This window comes from Zophobas morio, unplaced genomic scaffold (genome assembly GCF_036711695.1).
Source record: "Zophobas morio isolate AGI-343-1 ecotype UQ-CSIRO unplaced genomic scaffold, CSIRO_AGI_Zmor_V1 ptg000022l, whole genome shotgun sequence".
NCBI lineage: Eukaryota > Metazoa > Arthropoda > Insecta > Coleoptera > Tenebrionidae > Zophobas > Zophobas morio.
This window is the reverse complement of record NW_026972127.1, coordinates 5,144,267-5,162,693: the sequence shown is the minus strand read 5'-3', so window position 1 is coordinate 5,162,693 and position 18,427 is coordinate 5,144,267. Positions and strand designations below refer to the sequence as shown.

General features: G+C 34.7%; 1 long non-coding RNA gene across 1 annotated transcript; it reads left to right on the top strand.

Moving 5' to 3' along the window:
- Positions 1–10,876: 10,876 nt before the first annotated feature.
- LOC135133544 (uncharacterized) lies at positions 10,877–11,360 on the top strand. Its single transcript, XR_010281178.1, has 3 exons — positions 10,877–11,016; positions 11,113–11,205; positions 11,270–11,360. It is a non-coding gene; the product is annotated as an uncharacterized LOC135133544 (long non-coding RNA).
- Positions 11,361–18,427: the final 7,067 nt, after the last annotated feature.

The window sequence follows — 18,427 nt, the reverse complement described above, 5'->3', positions numbered from 1 at the left end:
TAAAAATTTCGATATTTCAACGGTCGATTCTGGGAAAACGGTTGCAGTTATCAAAGAAACGAGGCCGGAAGTGAGTTCTAGAACTCGAAATGTACAAGAAAATATGTTTGGTTAAGTTTCGAAAATGTCAAAATTTGGCCGAAATTTGAAGAAGGAAAAATTTCACTAAAAAAAAAAGTTGTGAAAAAATTCTGAAAAAATTCAGGGATGTAGATTCCGATTTGCTGATTCCAAAAATATAGAATGTTCATGGTAACGGAGCTAAATATGAGCTAGAATCGCTATGAAATGCGAATTTTTGAAAATTTCTATAATTTCGATATTTCAACGGTCGATTTTGGGAAAACGGTTGCAGTTATCACAGAAACGAGATCGGAAGTGAGTTCTAGAACCCAAAATGTACAAGAAAATGTATTTAGTTAAGTTTCGAAAATGTCAAAATTTGGCCGAAATTTGAAGAACATGGAAAAATGTCACTAAAAAAAAAGTTGTCTAAAAATTCTGAAAAAATTCATTGATGTAGATCCCGATTCGCTGATTCCAAAAATACAGAATGTTTATAGTCACGGAGCAAAATATTTGCTAGAATCGGTATAAAATGCGAATTTTTGAAAATTTCTAAAACTTTCGATATTTCAACCGTCGATTCTGGGAAAACGGTTGCAGTTATCAAAGAAACGAGGCTGGAAGTGAGTTCTAGAACTCGAAATGTACAAGAAAATGTATTTAGTTAAGTTTCGAAAATGTCAAAATTTGAAACCATTGGAAAAATTTCACTAAAAAAAAAGTTGTCTAAAAATTCTGAAAAAATTCAGGGATGTAGATCTCGATTTTTTGATTCCAAAAATATAGAATCTTCATGGTCACGGAGCAAAATGTTCGCTAGGATCGGTATCAAATGCGAATTTTTGAAAATTTCTAAAAATTTCGATTTTTCAAGGGTCGATTCTGAGAAAACGGTGGCAGTTATCAAAAAAACGAGCACGGAAGTGAGTTCTAGAACTCGGAATGTACAAGAAAATGTCTTTAGTTGATTCGAAAATGTCAAAATTTGGCCGAAATTTGAAGAAATGGAGAAAATTGAAAACATTTCACTAAAAAAAAGTTGTCAAAAGATTCTGAAAAAATTCAAAGATGTAGATCCCGATTCGCTGATTCCAAAAATATAGAATGTTTATGGTTACGGAGCAAAATATTCACTAGAATCGGTGTGAAATGAGAATTTTTGAAAACTTCTAAAAATTTCGATATTTCAACGGTCGATTCTGGGAAAACGGTTGCAGTTATCAAAGAAACGAGCCCGGAAATGAGTTCTAGAACTCAAAATGTACAAGAATATGTTTTTTGTTAAGTTTCGAAAATGTCAAAATTTGGCCGAAATTTGAAGAATGGGGGACCATTGGAAAAATTTCACTAAAAAAAACAATTAGTCAAAAAATTCTGAAAAAATTCATGGATGTAGATGCCGATTCGCTGATTCCAAAAATATAGAATGTTCATAGTAACGGAGCAAAATATTCGCTAGAATCGGTATGAAATGCGAATTTTTGAAAATTTCCAAAAATTTCGATTTTTCAACCGTCGATTCTGGGAAAACGGTTGCAGTTATCAAAGAAACGAGGCTGGAAGTGAGTTCTAGAACTCGAAATGTACAAGAAAATGTATTTAGTTAAGTTTCGAAAATGTCAAAATTTGAAACCATTGGAAAAATTTCACTAAAAAAAAAGTTGTCTAAAAATTCTGAAAAAATTCAGGGATGTAGATCTCGATTTTTTGATTCCAAAAATATAGAATCTTCATGGTCACGGAGCAAAATGTTCGCTAGGATCGGTATCAAATGCGAATTTTTGAAAATTTCTAAAAATTTCGATTTTTCAAGCGTCGATTCTGAGAAAACGGTGGCAGTTATCAAAAAAACGAGCACGGAAGTGAGTTCTAGAACTCGGAATGTACAAGAAAATGTCTTTAGTTGATTCGAAAATGTCAAAATTTGGCCGAAATTTGAAGAAATGGAGAAAATTGAAAACATTTTACTAAAAAAAAGTTGTCAAAAAATTCTGAAAAAATTCAAAGATGTAGATCCCGATTCGCTGATTCCAAAAATATAGAATGTTTATGGTTACGGAGCAAAATATTCACTAGAATCGGTGTGAAATGAGAATTTTTGAAAACTTCTAAAAATTTCGATATTTCAACGGTCGATTCTGGGAAAACGGTTGCAGTTATCAAAGAAACGAGCCCGGAAATGAGTTCTAGAACTCAAAATGTACAAGAATATGTTTTTTGTTAAGTTTCGAAAATGTCAAAATTTGGCCGAAATTTGAAGAATGGGGGACCATTGGAAAAATTTCACTAAAAAAAACAATTAGTCAAAAAATTCTGAAAAAATTCATGGATGTAGATGCCGATTCGCTGATTCCAAAAATATAGAATGTTCATAGTAACGGAGCAAAATATTCGCTAGAATCGGTATGAAATGCGAATTTTTGAAAATTTCCAAAAATTTCGATTTTTCAGCGGTCGACTTTGGGAAAATGGTTGTAGTTATCAAAGAAACGAGGCCGGAAGTGAGTTCTAGAACTCGAAGTGTACAAGAATATGTGTTTAGTTAAGTTTCGAAAATGTCAAAATTTGGCCGAAATTTGAAGAAGGGGGAAAAAATTCCACTAAAAAAAAAGTTGTCTAAAAATTCTGAAAAAATTCAGGGATGTAGATCCGGATTCGCTGGTTGCAAAATTATAGAATGTTCATGGTAACGGAGCAAAATATTCGCTCGTATCGGTGTAAAATGCAAATTTTTGAAAATCTCTAAAAATTTCGATATTTCTACGGTCGATTCTGGGAAAACGGTTGCAGTTATCAAGAAACGAGCACAGAAGTGAGTTCTAGAACCCGAAATGTACAGGAAGTTATGTTAAGTTAACTTTCGAAAATGTCAAAATTTGGCCGAAATTGGAGAAGGGTGGACCATTGGATAAATTTCACTAAAAAAAAGTTGTCTAAAAATTTTGAAAAAATTCGAGGATGTAGATCTCGATTTGCTCATTCCAAAAATATAGAATGTTTATGGTCACGGAGCAAAATATTCGCTAGAATCGGCATGAAATGCGAATTTTTGAAAATTTCTAAAAATTTTGATTTTTCAGCTGTCAATTCTGGGAAAACGATTGCAGTTATCAAAGAAACGAGGCCGGAAGTTAGTTCTAGAACTCAAAATGTACAAAAAAATGTCTTTAGATAAGTTTCGAAAATGTAAAATTTGGACGAAATTTGAAGATTTTGGAAAAATTTCAGTAAAAAAAAAGTTGTCTAAAAATTCTGAGAAAATTCAGGGATGAAGATCCCGATTCGTTAATTCCAAAAATATAGAATGTTCATGGTAACGGAGCAAAATATTCGCTAGAATCGGTATGAAATGCGAATTTTTGAAAATTTCTAAAAGTTTCGATATTTCAACGTTCGATTCTGGGAAAACAGTTGCAGTTATCAAAGAAACGAGGCCGGAAGTTAGTTCTAGAACTCAAAATGTACAAGAAAATGTCTTTAGATAAGTTTCGAAAATGTAAAATTTGGACGAAATTTGAAGATTTTGGAAAAATTTCACTAAAAAAAAGTTGTCTAAAAATTCTGAGAAAATTCAGGGATGAAGATCCCGATTCGCTGATTCCAAAAATATAGAATGTTTAAGGTCACGAAGCAAAATATTCGCAAGAATCGGTATGAAATGCGAATTTTTGAAAATTTCTAAAAATTTCGATATTTCAACGGTCGATTCTGGGAAAACAGTTGCAGTTATCAAAGAAACGAGGCCGGAAGTTAGTTCTAGAACTCAAAATGTACAAGAAAATGTCTTTAGATAAGTTTCGAAAATGTAAAATTTGGACGAAATTTGAAGATTTTGGAAAAATTTCACTAAAAAAAAGTTGTCTAAAAATTCTGAGAAAATTCAGGGATGAAGATCCCCATTCGCTGATTCCAAAAATATAGAATGTTTAAGGTCACGAAGCAAAATATTCGCAAGAATCGGTATGAAATGCGAATTTTTGAAAATTTCTAAAAATTTCGATATTTCAACGGTCGATTCTGGGAAAACAGTTGCAGTTATCAAAGAAACGAGCTCGGAAGTGAGTTCTAGAACCCGAAATGTACAAGAAAATATGATTAGTTCAGTTTCGAAAACGTCAAAATTTGGACGAAATTTGAAGAAGGGGGACCATTGGAAAAATTTCACTAAAAAAAAATTTTCCAGTTTAAGGATTTGCTAAACAAGATGCCAGGAATAGTTGGGCTCAAATTTGACGAATGCAGTTTTGGCCAGAAATAATTTGGTTGTATGTAAAAATTAATACACATGTTGTACAAAATATCAAAACTGTAAATATACTTGTTAAAGCAGTAATAGAAATTTGAAAAACGTATTTTTTTCAGTGAATTGTGAATTTTCTTTCACTTGGAACTGTTTAAATATTTATAACAAATAAAATTGCAACGTTAATAATGACAAAAGGTTTGATTATTATTATTATTATTGTAAAGTTGACTAACAGGTGTAAACCCAATTAAAGCCAACTAATAGGCCAATGTTCAGATGGAATAAATGAGGTCATCGCAACTTGCAGTTAAAAGCTACTGCAAGCCCATACAGGGATGCTCTGAAACCTACTCAAATATAACTATTAAAAACCATAAAACACTGCCTAAATTAAGTTTTGTATGAAATAATGCATCTTAACTATGGAGCGTTTGTTGAAAAAATATCAATTTGCTCATCAAGGAAGTTTGAAAAAGTACAAAAGACTCAGTAAAACAAATTATGAGCGACCTTAAAAGTTAATATTTTGAGCTAAAAATTTGGGAAACTTATTTTTTTGTCGCCTATAAAATATTAAACGAGAAAAACAAAATTAAACAAAAATAAAATCAATTTTTGACGATTTGGAAACTTTTTAAAAATTTGGAGCGACCTCTTAAACATTTTTTTTTGACCCGTCCTTTGGAGGAGGGTCCTAAAACATGATAAACTAACAAGTTTTGTGCAGAATCAGCGAGTAAAACATTTAGGGTCGTATTGCATGCATTTTTATCAGTGGTTGCACCCGTTGATTTAAGGGTAAATGGTCTCTTTCATCGTATTCCAAGCTGTTTTATTAAGGTTTGCACAAGCAATTTGATAATTATTGGCTCCGCATTCTTTACGACCGCTTATATAATCATCGTTTTTACCAGTATTCTTGTTACACTTCCTGCACTTGATAGCCAATATGCACACTCAACCATCCTGGATTTAATGTGCAATTGTACCAGGAATTCGAAGCGGCACCGGTAAAAAGTACACGTGCCAATCACAAAGAAATTGATAAAAACGAAAGTGATAGCAAATAAAAACACTCGGTATCGGAACAAACTCACCGGGTGATTGGTAGGGAAAAAATGTGTTGACGCCAAAAAGGCACAGGAAAACACTCAATATTTTCACAACAGCCAGAGCGGAAAGACACACGTCCGCACACGACCAAATACTGGAATGCTGATACTTAAAAACAAAAAACGGATTGGCAAAAAATAAGATAACACTCTTTTTACTTCCCTAGCGTAAGCGACGTTTTTGCGACCTTTCATGAGTCCAATAAATATACATATCATTAAAAATTAGATGTTAAACTTATCACTATATATTGTAATGAATATAATTAAAAAATAATAATAAATAAGTAAGGTAAGTTTTCGAATTAACATATGCAGCTGCACGTTAATATTTATTTTGACCTCATTTCTTGTTTCTTCCACCTCCGCCTTAAATCCACCGCAAAACATAAACCCAAAATATCGATTAAGGATTATCTCCGTCCTAAGTAAGACTTCCAGGTAAGTAATGTTTTATTGAATTAATTTTTAATTAAAAAGCGCAAAGGTTTTCCTCCTGATCAATGGACGGATTAAACTAATTGAAATTTAATGTCTTTCTCCCTTTCAACTTTCTAAAAAGACTCCTAGAGGCTCAGTCGGATCCTGAAATCCCTTAAATAAAATTATTTCTGCTTTGCCATATTTATAAACCTCCTTCCGCGCAATAATTGTAAATGGCACGAAAAGTGATACGCGAGGGCGTACATCGTAATAAACCGTGTCATTAACTTAAGCGATCTTCGCACCCTTGCCCTTTTCGGGTTTGTTTTTAAAATACTCCCCAATCAAGCGTATTGGAGCGTGTGTGACAGGACATATTCACCTTTTGAATTGATGGTGATGGTTCCGGCCCAATTTTCCATTCGGATAAAAGAACTCCACGTTAAAACACACCATTATGTGCCTTTTCAGACGCACTGTCCACGACACATAATGCCCCATAAAATTGATGATTTTCCTTTGTAACTGGCTAACTACGGACATGTGACTACTGTTAATGTAGTGTAGTTGTTCTGGTGTTGGGTAATAATGGAGAGAAAGAGGTTTAACAACGTTCAATTTTATTCTATTTATTATTCGATTTAATTTTAACGAGGACGATGGGTGAAAGGATCTGATCTTTATGCTTTATGTCGAACTTATACGAGTCGTTGGGAAGAATAAATGCTATTGTATCGATTATTACGTCTGAAATTGGTAGATCTGGAGTTATATAATATTGTTAATATTACTAATCCAAGGTAGATTAAGAATGTACGTTTTTACTATTACTAAAAATTCATTGTTTAATTTTCAATGTATATTTTGCGTACGTCCAGTAAACTCAAGTTTCCAACCAAAGATTATTTCAATCCATAATCGCAATCGGGACAAACGTACAACACTCTGTCTAACACAAGTTTGATAGACGAACAGGATTTTTTTATTCTTAAATTTTTATGAAAAATTCACCATGTTTCTAAAATTACTTTAGAAAATTCTGGAATCCTTTGTACACTTATCTCAGCTCAGGTGGATTTTAGGAAGGGTTGCTGTTTGAATTTAGGGCAACCAATGGTGTGTAGTTCTACCTGGGCTGAGGGTATTTAAGACGAAAATTTTGTTCTCAGATTTATTTCCAGTTTCGAGACAGTAAGAAAAGCATCTGGTCAGAAGAACAAGACGCAAGAATTTTCAAAGAAGCTCTCGAGGTAAGACTTGATTTACATAAGTAGCTCTTCTTAAATTATTTTTAATTCTTTATTAACTCGAACAATTTTGTAGAAAATCAAGTGGAGCGCATATTTCTTAATTTTGCATTTTTAGGCTTTACAACAACTTGTGGGATACACCCATGGAAGCATGGACACTCCTAGTAGTTCTTGTTTAGGTCCAGTGGGCAATCAAACAGTGCTCTATCAGTTAGCTATAGCAAGAAATGAAGCGGTAAGTAAAAATAACTTGTCAATATTATGAAATAGAATCTCAAATAATTATGCGATTTTTCTTTTTAGGTAAAATATGGAGCAGAAATTACACGCCAACAGGTTCTTTCTCATAAATCGCAAAAGCGCAAAGCCTCTGAATTAGACGAGGACATACATGAGGTAAAAATTGAAAATCATTTTTGGAGATTTTTTTAATAGTTAAAGTTATTTCAGACTTTGCCAATGGGTATGGAAATAGCTATTTTGAAAAAGAAACAGGAAAAGGAGAAATGCTATATTCGTCGCAGGCCAAACGATCCCATTTGACAAGACTAGGCGAATTTTTTAAGCCATAGATTGTGTATATTTGTAAATCTGTAAAAATGATTGTGTAGTAATAAATCTTTTTAGAACGTGAGATTTATTTCCTGTATTCGAATATTTAGAATAAGTGTCCCAAAACTGCTAAGTTTCATTTTGGAGAATTCTGGAAAAATGGTAGATATTTTTGAAGGAATGAAGTCAAAAAATTTCTGGAGGTCGAAATGACCAGAGGAATGTTTTTTGGCCATTTTTGAAGGTGATCAGAAAAATGCCAAAAATTCCATACTTGAAAAGTGAGCTTCTTGGTGAATTGCCTAAAGTTTAACAAAAAACTTTGAAATTCAAAATACATAAGGTGTTGATGACCTCAAAGTAAAATGTTCCAAATATCTCGTTTAGCGATTCTGGAAAAATGGTAGAAATTTTCGAAGTAGCCACAAAAGTTGTTTGAACACCTGTGGTAAAGCAACATTAACTGTTTTCTTTGTTGACTAATGAGACGTTTATAATTCAACCACAACTAGATCGTTAACTGTTAAGGGAAGGCATACCTGGAAAAAAAAGTTTACAACTTTGTGTCTGCCTCTTTCTTCTTACGTTTTGTTTGTAATACACTGTCGAGCATTGAAATCGGGCCATTATTTACATTTGACTTTGAATCAAATTTTCCACCGAACTGTATTACACTTAAAGAAACTAAAAAAGCCATTAGAAAGACCAGATGTTTGTCTTTAAAACCGAGTTACGCAAAACTTCATGAAATTGTTTTGCAATATCCTTTTTTGGGCAAAAAGCAAATTGTTCAATAACGAATTTTTTTATGTTAACAAAATCAACAATTTAAAAATGAAAATGATGTTAATATTCGGTGTTGCTACCCCTAGTTCTAATAACCGCTCTCATTCGTCTATTCATGAAGTGAATAATTAAGGTGACGACAACTTCTTGCAGGATATTAGCCAATTCTTCTTCAATGGCTATTCAGAGTGCTCTTGGAGTGACCCAAGAGCCGGGATCCTATCACTAATTCTTCGTTTAAGTTCATCCCACAGATGCTCTATAGGATTCATATCCGGGCGACGTGCTGGCCAGTCGAAACACGCTATACTCTATATTTGAATAGATTGTTTGTAAATCTTCTTACAAAACCCCATACACCTTTTAAACCATTTATTTTTCAAGATAACTCCCTTTACCTGAAGAGGCACCATGGAACTAAGTACACTCAGAAGGTAAATATAAATTTGCTCATAAAGTCAGGAAAACAAACATCCCATTGATTCTTTTTAAACTCGCTCTACTCCGTCATTAAGTGGGAGTTATAAACCGGCTGTTTACGTTAAAGTTCCCTTTGCGGTTGCTGTTCCCGTTGACGTTGCTTTTAGAGCTGAAAACTTTCATTTATAAACTCCGTTGTCAAGTTGCCCAGTGGAGGATTTAAGTTGATTACTACAAAAATTTACCAGTTTAGACATGTTTTAAGTTTCTTGTAACCGAAATAAGTCTAGATATATTAAAAAAAAACTCAATCAGAAATGTTCAGTACATGAAGTAAAAGTACTTTTATATTTAGGTACTTGGTATTTGGTACTTGGAGTATTTGTAAAAGGTGCTTGGGTTTAGTACTTGATTTTGTCAAGTAGTTCACTCAGTATTTTAAATACTTTTCATATCTCGAAATACTTGAAGTATGAAAGGGGATACTTCAAATACTTTAGTCTCTTTTTACGAAGTTTTCACATCTCAAAATAGGGTCTGTTAAATACTTGAAATTATTAATCTCCAATATTTCAAATTATTAGCTACGTTTCTTAAGTATTTTCAGTATTTCAAGTATATGCGGATTATATTTAGGGCAACTAATGGTGTTGAGTTCTACCTGGGTTGAGGGTATTTAAGACGAAAATTTTGTTCTCACGTTCATTTCCAGTTTCGAGACAGTAAGGAAAGCATGTCATCAGAACCAGAACACGCAAGAATTTTCAACGAGGCTCTCGAGGTAAGACTTGATTTAAATAAGTATCTCTTTATAAATTATTTTTAATTGTTTAAATAACTCGAACAATTTTGTTGAAAATCTCGTGGAGCGCATATTTCATAATTTTGCATTTTTAGGCTTTACAATTTAGAGAATACGGCCATGGAAGCATGGACACTTCTAGTAGTTCTTATTTAGATCCAGTGCTTAATCAATCAGGGCTTTATCACTTAGATATTGCAAAAAATAAAGCGGTAAGTTAAAATAATTTGTCAATATTTTGAAATAGAATCTGAAATAATTATTCGATTTTTATTTTTAGGTAACATATCGACCTGGAATTACACCCAAACAGGTTCTTTCTTATAAAGCGCGAAAGCGCAAAACTTCTGAATTAAACGAGGACACACATGAGGTAAGAATCGAAAATCATTTTTAGAGATTTTTTTAATAGTTAATGTTATTTCAGACTTTGCCAATGGGTACGGAAACAGCTGTTTTGAACAAGAAACCAGAAAAGGAGAAATGCTATATTCGTCGCAGGCCAAACGATCCCATTCGACAAGACTAGGCGAATTTTTTAAGACATACATTGTGTATATTTGTAGATCTGTAAAAAATTATGGTGTAGTAATAAATTTTTTTAGTACGTGAGATTTATTTCCTCTATTCGAATATTTAAAATAAATGTCCCAAAAATTGCTATTTTTCATTTTGGAGAATTCAGGATAAAAAATAAAAAAATTCTGGAGGTCGAAATGACCAGAGAAATGTTTTTTGGCCATTTTTAAAATTTTCCAAATATTTCGTTTAGCGATTCTGGAAAAATGGTAGAAATTTTCGGAGTAGCCACAAAATGTGTTTGAACACCTGTGGTAAAATAAAATTTGCTCAAAAAGGCAGGATGACAAAAATTCCATTGATTTTAGGGAGAGCCATAGATATTTTAATAGTATGGGAAATTTTTGTGGATGTGTCTCCTCAGTAATTATTTAAAACCAAAGTTATGTGCACAAAAACTTTTTTACTTTTGTTGAATGTATTTTTGTATTTATTTCAGTCACACAATTTCGTCTATCAATTGGTAATAACAACCTGTTTTATATCCTCATAATGAACTCATCAATCAAATTGTGTCCCCCCATTTCAAAAGGTCACGAGCCGCTACTGGTTCTGTCTTTGTCTATGGTAGGCGTAACACTTAGATTTTTTGAGGTTAGGTTCATTTATGTAAATATTCTTTGAGAATACCATTGTTCATTTAAAGAATTTCCAGTTTTAACGTGGGTGAGTTCACGTGTTGTTAGTTTGTGATTGAACCATTTCATTTTGGTACTGGAAAATATGTCAAATATGGGGGCAGAAGCGCCAAATACAAAAATAGGTGACAAGCCGGTCGAGGTAAGACTACATTTAAACAAATACATATTTTTTAATTATTATTATAATAGTAGTAATAAACTCAAAAATAGGTAATTATTCGATTCTTGATTGCAGGCAGACGATGCGAATAAAAATACTCCCGGTCCTCTTGTTTTAAATAAAACGCCAAAGCGCAAAGCCTATGAGTTAGAAGAGCACTCAGATGAGGTAAAAGTTGAAAACAACATTTAAATAGATAGGTCGTTTTTAATAGTTATCTAAACTACTACAGGTTGTGGATTTGAGTATGAAGAAAGATGGTTTGAGGAAGACATTTCCAAAGGCGAAACGCTCGTAATGTCACAGGCCGTGCAATAAATTTTATTATTATTTACGTACGTTTGTAAAAAAATATCGCAATACATTGTTTTAGAACGTAATATTCGTTTTTCCTTTTTCGAAACTTTTTTTTCTGTAATTTGTTTCATCCCCCTAATTTCGTCAAACTCATCAACCTTTAAACGTTAAAAAATACATTATGCCGATCACCCCCGACCGTGCTCGATTTCCCGCCCCACCCCCGAAATTAACCCCGCCTCATTTTCGCCCAATCCGTCGAATCTGAGCGCTCGTACAAAATAATAAGTCCCTTAATATCAATAAATCTCCATCTTGTAGTATCACGCCGCATCTGTCCGCTGGAAAAAAATATGAGACGAGTCTTGGCCCCCATGGGCGGTGAATATCGAAACGAAATCGTAATTGGATGAACTTTTTTTATATCTCCGCTCTCCAACCGTCCTGAGTATATGATTAAATTACTTTTATCCCATCATGTAAATTTGGATGCGAGTGGTCGTAGTTGGTGTTCTACCCGCTTATTTTACAGTTCATAAAAAAAGCGAGACGGATGTTTTGGCGGAAACGTCGAACGAATTTGCGAAATGGACTGACGTTTGGACGGATGTACGCGTGTTTTTTAGCAATATTGAGCGGATCACTGGATGCTGGCAATAAATCCGGAAGAAGAGAAATGCGAGCCGCAACACTTGCACTTGCCGGGATAATTCATTAGGAATCGGGAGGACTGACATAGACCATTTTACGTATTAAAGAACTATATTTAGTCCGGTTATCAGAAAGAAATCAAATTTATAAAGTGAGGCTTTCTGACAGATTTGTAAAAAAACTAATTATTTTTGAATTCGCCTTGCAAAAGATAAAAAAATCAAAATTTCTTTAAATGGGCAGTTAGATGTAAGAAATGAGAGAGTAATGAGAGTAATGAGAGTAATGACAATTTTGAAGAACAATTTAAGTAAATCAAAAAGAAAACACGACTTAAAAATCTTTAAAAAATGTGATAGCATGTTAGAAAAGAATAAACACTGCCTCAGTTAAGCAAAGCTTTATTGAAGATAGGTGTTCGAAAAATAGACTGTGCAATGTTCATTTTCCACGAAATTATCATATTTAATCACTTAATCTCTGGTAATCACCTTCAATAGAAAGAACCTTTACGTTTGAAAAGGGTAAGGTAAAGTCCGCCATTGCTTTCCTGGAAGGAACAAAGATCTATAAATGATATGTACATAAACACATTTTACCTTTCAGAGAAGCAATCTCAAAGCAGGTAAATGTTTTCTACAATCATTATTAAAATTACGATATAATCAAGGGCTTCTAGTAAGCAATTTTGGAAACAAAAATTCAATGTTAACTATTTGGCGGATTCTAGTTTTAGTTTGAAACGGTTTGTCCAAACATGTAAAAATGTTAACTTAAATTTGTAAACAAGTTTGAATTAATTTGATGTTAGAATAATTTCCTTTAGTGTTGTACTGCTTACTTAATAAAACTAGTGGAATTAATTAAGCTAGGGAAACTCCACAGCAACATAATTTGTTTTCACTATTGAATAATTCATATTGGGAAATAGTTTTTGCAGTGTATATTTTCAAAGTATATCCAGAACAAATTATATCAAATAATACAAAAAATATTTACTCTGTGTTTATTCTATATGTGAAAAAATAATCATAAATCGTTTTACGCCGACATGTTTAACTACCTCTATTAAAATATTACTGTCAGAAATAACTGACAACAAATAAAATTGCGACGATCATTAAAAATGGATAATAAAATAAACACAAATATTAATAATATTGTAATGAATATTTTCGATGAAATCTTTCTGTTTATAGGTTTATATCCTGGTAAGTTTAGTGGCAGCCCTAATTTTGAAAGCTGCCGTGATTAAAAAAAGTAACTTATATCAAAACGTGTCAGTGCAACTTCTTCATCACACGTCTACTTTCTGATTTATTTAGTTTCACATTGGTTTCCACCTGCATGGGTATTAAAATTTGAATTCATAAAAAGACAACTAAAATTTAAAAGTTTACAATAAGTGTCCTTATCAGTCGAGACCGGAGTTAAAGTGAGGGATTAGGTCAACCCAGGTACCATTGTAACGAGATATGAGTTGATGATCGTTCTTTCTTTCTACCTGTCTTTGTAAGTCTATTGACGATGGATTTATGACCATGGTAATTATTAGCCATCCAGGCAAGATAACAAAATTTTAAGGAAGGGGTTTGATGGTTGAGTCTATATAAGCAAAATTTTGTTCGCTTTTGTCATTTCCAGTTTTGCTCGTCCTGTGTTCGTGTCTGACCGATTTGTGCCCGTAGTGTAAATTTTTGAAGTTGTGAAAACGTAAAAATGGAAGGTGAAGGAAATGCATATTTAACGGAATTTAAACTAGTTACATCCCCGGTATCAGCAGATGATCTTGAAGGAACTCTTTTTGCTTGTTTAGATGAAGAGTCATTACTTGAGGTAGGTCGTAATAATAAGTTAGAAATTATTTAACTAAATACTTATGAATTAACTTGTTTTGGTAAATTATTCTGTACTTTTAGGACGTATCAGTAGACGAAGAAGCTGCGATAAGTTCGACGGTTTCTTTCGCCAACTCTTGCAATGAGGATCACAGGCTGGTGCCTATTGAACATACAAATGAAGAAATACGCCTGGAAATAGAGAACGCAGTCGTTCCCAACGTCCAAACAGAGGAGACGTCAATAGAAAAGAATGATGAATCAGAAATCATTACAGTGCGAAAGAAAATTATTAAAATATCGTCGTTTACGATGGAAGAAGTAAGTTATCAACAAAATGAGAGGATCCTTTCTCAAAGTAAATTTTCAGCGCTTGCAAATGAGAGTGAAAAAATTTGGGACATCGCCGAACTTAGTTCCTCATTTAAATGTGGTAAGTTAAATTAATTTATCAGTAGCTGGATTTTCCTTAATGACTTGAACTCTGATTTTAGCAAAGCCCATTTGAGAAAAAAATTGTTCTAAAGGCGACTGGACTGGGTACTGATAGAGAGGTAAGGCGATAAAATAAAATTTAAGAAGTATTTTTAATACTTACAATTATTCTAGCGCTTGAGATTGCGGGCAGAAAGATTTGGTCTTCCTTATTCTAAGAAATGTTGCCGTGAGAATTTTGTCACTCGGACAAAACGAGTAAGTTAATTTCGGCTGAGTTTCGGGATAAGATTTCATGTATATTTTTTCCAGGTTAAGAATTTTCGAAAAAAGATGCCTTAAAGTGTTCGGCTGAAAGTTGACAACACTACAGTAACAGTTCTAAATAAAGTTGTTGTATATAAAATTAATATGTATGTAGATTGTAGCTTGTTAAAGTAGAAATAAAATTTTGTAAAACGTATTTTTTTTTTTTTATTTTCTTCCACTTCGAACAGTTCTAAACAGGTATTTTTTTAAAGGTAACAAAAAATTACAACGTTAATAATAAATAAAGATTTTATACTCAAAAGCAAAACAAGCGAAGCGAAAAATAAAATTGAAAGGAACTAAAATTCACATCTGACAGTTAGATTATTGGCTTTGGATTAAAATACTCTTTTTTACATTTTGAAAAACTATTTTTGTGGGAGTGGTCACAATAAAACACATTTTTACAATCAAGTTTTTATTTTAGTAAGAACAAAATCGACTTATTTGAAATTTTGGTAAATACTAAGACTATTAGCCATTCACGATCTTTTTATAGGAAAGTAGGCTTTGATATTTTTTCTTTAAGTTGGATAAACTGATTTGATGATTTCATTTTTTGTCTGTCAGTAGTCTGATTGACTTTTGCTTTGAGCTAGATTGCCACTTTTCTACTTCAGTTATTATAAGATCAGAATTATTAGACGCAATTTTTTAACCAAGCAAACAAGTGTTTTAATTTTGTCAGTATAGATAATTTGTCATTGTGACAGATTCACAGATCATTGCGACATTATTTAAAAAGAAAATGCCTAAAATAGTTTTACTGCAACAAAAAATTGCAATAAAAAGATGTTTTTTGCAGTTTCGAAAAGACAGGCCTGATCTTTCTTTAGTAGCTATGAGGGTCTCGAACATATTTTCTGTAATGTAAAAATACACTGTAAAATATTTTTTAATTTTTTTTTTCTCAACTGTGGCGAAAATTTTATCAACAGGGGACCAAAATTTAAAAACATCACTATCTGGCAAGCGAAAAGCAACGGATTTATTTACAAATTATATGTTTCGGAAAGACCTGCAACAACAAATTTGGCAACTTAATGAAAAAAAAACAATATTTCACTGTAGATACTCTTGTGGCATATTCTAGGGAACAATTGGAATTTAAAGGGTGGCGAACCACATTATACTAAATTCTTAAGTCAATTGGTTATAAACACAGGGAAGTAAATGGTCGCAAAATTCAACCAATTTGTGTTTTTGTTTTAGTATGTGTAGACTTCTTTTCATAACATGAAACTTAAAACATGTTTAAAATGGAAAATTTTTATAAAGAATATCCATATTTCCTTGCAAGAATATATCATTTGAACCGTGTTTTAAGTTTCTTGTTGTGAAAAGGTGGCTACGTATATTAAGAAAAAAAAGGCAAAATATAAGCCCCGCCCACCCACCCGATCGCATTTCGGATGATTTTTTTTATTCGTCGTGAGCCGAGAAGGCGGAAATTGACTGCAAAATCCTTATTTCTCCAAGAGAGTATCGTGTTGTTGAAAGAATACTATGTATATAACGAAAAAAATAATAAAGCCAAAGATTAGGTCCCACCCATAACCGCCCCGATCGTAATTCTCAATTGTGATGAGTTTTTCATTCGTTACCAGATCGAGAGGCGGGGCTGAACTGCAAAATCCATTGTTTCTACAAGAATTTATCATTTTAAGCACGTTTTAAGTTTCCTGTTGTGAAAAGGTGACTACACATTTTAGAAAACAAGGCAAAATATAAGCCCCGCCTATCCGCCCTATCTCAAATGTGATGATTTTGGTTTTAATCATCGAGAGCCAAACGATGGGAGCCTAATTACAAAATCCATAATTCCTTACAAAAATTTAACATTGTAAAAGTGTTTTAAGTTTCTAAGAATAAAAAAATCTTCACAATTGAGATGGGGTGGGTGGGCGGGGTCTATATTTTGCCTTTTTTCTTACTATAGGTAGCATTCTTTGAACAACACGACACTGAACATGTTTTTAATGTCTTGTAAAGAAATAAATATTTTGCAGTTAAGGCTCGTCCCCTTGGTTCTAGGTGAATAAAAAAGATCATCACAATCGAGATGGGGTGGGTGGGCGGGGTTTATATTTTGCCTTTTTCTCTTTAATACACATAGTATTGTTTGAACAAACATGTTTTCCTTGTAAAGAAATAAGTATTTTGCAGTTAAACTTCTCCCTCTTTGTTCACGGCGAATGAAAAAAATCATCACAATTGAGACGGGGGGGGGGCAGGCTTACATTTTGTCTTTTTGTTTTAGTATGTGTAGAATTCTTTTCACAACATGAAACTCAAAACATGTTTAAAATGGAAAATTTTTATAAGGATATTGATTTTGTAATTAGGCTCCCACCCTATAATTCATTAGGGATCGGGAGGACTGACTTAAGACCATTTTACGTTTTAAAGAACTATATTTAGTCCGGTTATCAGAAAGAAATAAAATTTCTAAAGTGAGACTTTCTGACAGATTTGTAAAAAAACCAATTATTTTTGAATTCGCCTTGCAAAATATATAAAAAATCAAAATTTCTTTAAATGGGTAGTTAGATGTAAGAAATGAGAAATAAAAAGAAATGAAAAAAAAGTAATGAGAGTAATGACAATTTTGAAGAACAATTGTAACGAAGCGATACTAGTCGACCCAAAGCTTGGCACCCAAGTACGCCGCCACCCCCTACGTTATCGGCGAGATTCCGGACCGTCACCGGACCGTCCGTCCGTCCCTCCCATCCGGAATTTCGTCGCATAATTTGGCGCCCGAGCAGGGACTTGAAGTGAGCCGCCCCCGGTCGTCCGCCGCCACCAGCTACGTATTTGTCCGTTATCAGCGGGAGACCGTCGTTTTTGAGCGGTCTGTTTTTTTGTCTCTGTCCGAAATTGCCAACAGAGATAAGCGCCGTTATCTGACTGTTTTTTTGTTTTGTTTTTGTGCTGTGTTGTGGACGCCGCCACTGTCCCCGAAGTCCCGTGACGCCATCAACCGTCACCGTCAGAATTGGTGACGTCACAGAATGGGTAAGGAGGACAAAGGCCGGCCGCACCCAGCTCCGCTCGCGACGTGGGTGCACCAGCTGCAGCGTCACGAACTGGAAGAAGCCCTGCGCGAGATTGGGATCGACGCCACTGGCTCCGTCGACACGCTCCGCCGGCGTTTGAAGGAATTTCATCTCCGTCGCCAGGCCGAAATCGACACGGAGATGAGCCTGGAGGAGTTGGCCACGTCTCTCCCGACCGTCACCGACGAGGTCGTGGACACCGTCATCGTGTCGAACCCCAACGCCTCCATACCGACGTCGACCATCGGGTACGTGGTGTCAAATTCGGCTTCAGCGACATCGCTGACCTGGAGCATTCCGCTAACCAGGCCTGCCGTGCCCACGCCCGTGATTTCGCGACCGGTGATGCCAGCGGCGTTTCCATGGGCAGCCCCCACCAGCGCTACAGGTGCCGTTCCCCGAGTCCAGTCCCCAGGTGCCCTGTCACGACCTGCCGTCCCGCTGGAACTTGCTCGTCCCACCTCTGGAGAGGCCCCCAGGAGCCGACTCGACGAGCTAAGTGCGTGGACGTACAGGCAACCGCACCGTCTTTCCCCATCGCCCTCACCGACAGCCACGAGACCAACTTCGCCGTCTCCGAGTCGAGAATTTCGACCGGTGCCACCGAAGCTTCCGTCTCTCATGCCACCACCGGCACCGATACAACTCCGTCGAAGTCGCCACTCGGTCCAGTCGTGCTACGCACACCCGCGGGACACCCGTTGGGAAGCCCTGGACCTAGTGCGCAAGAGCCGTATTCACTTCGACGGAGAGACCGACCCCATGGCGTTTCTGGAGCGCGCCGAAGAATTCCAGGAACAT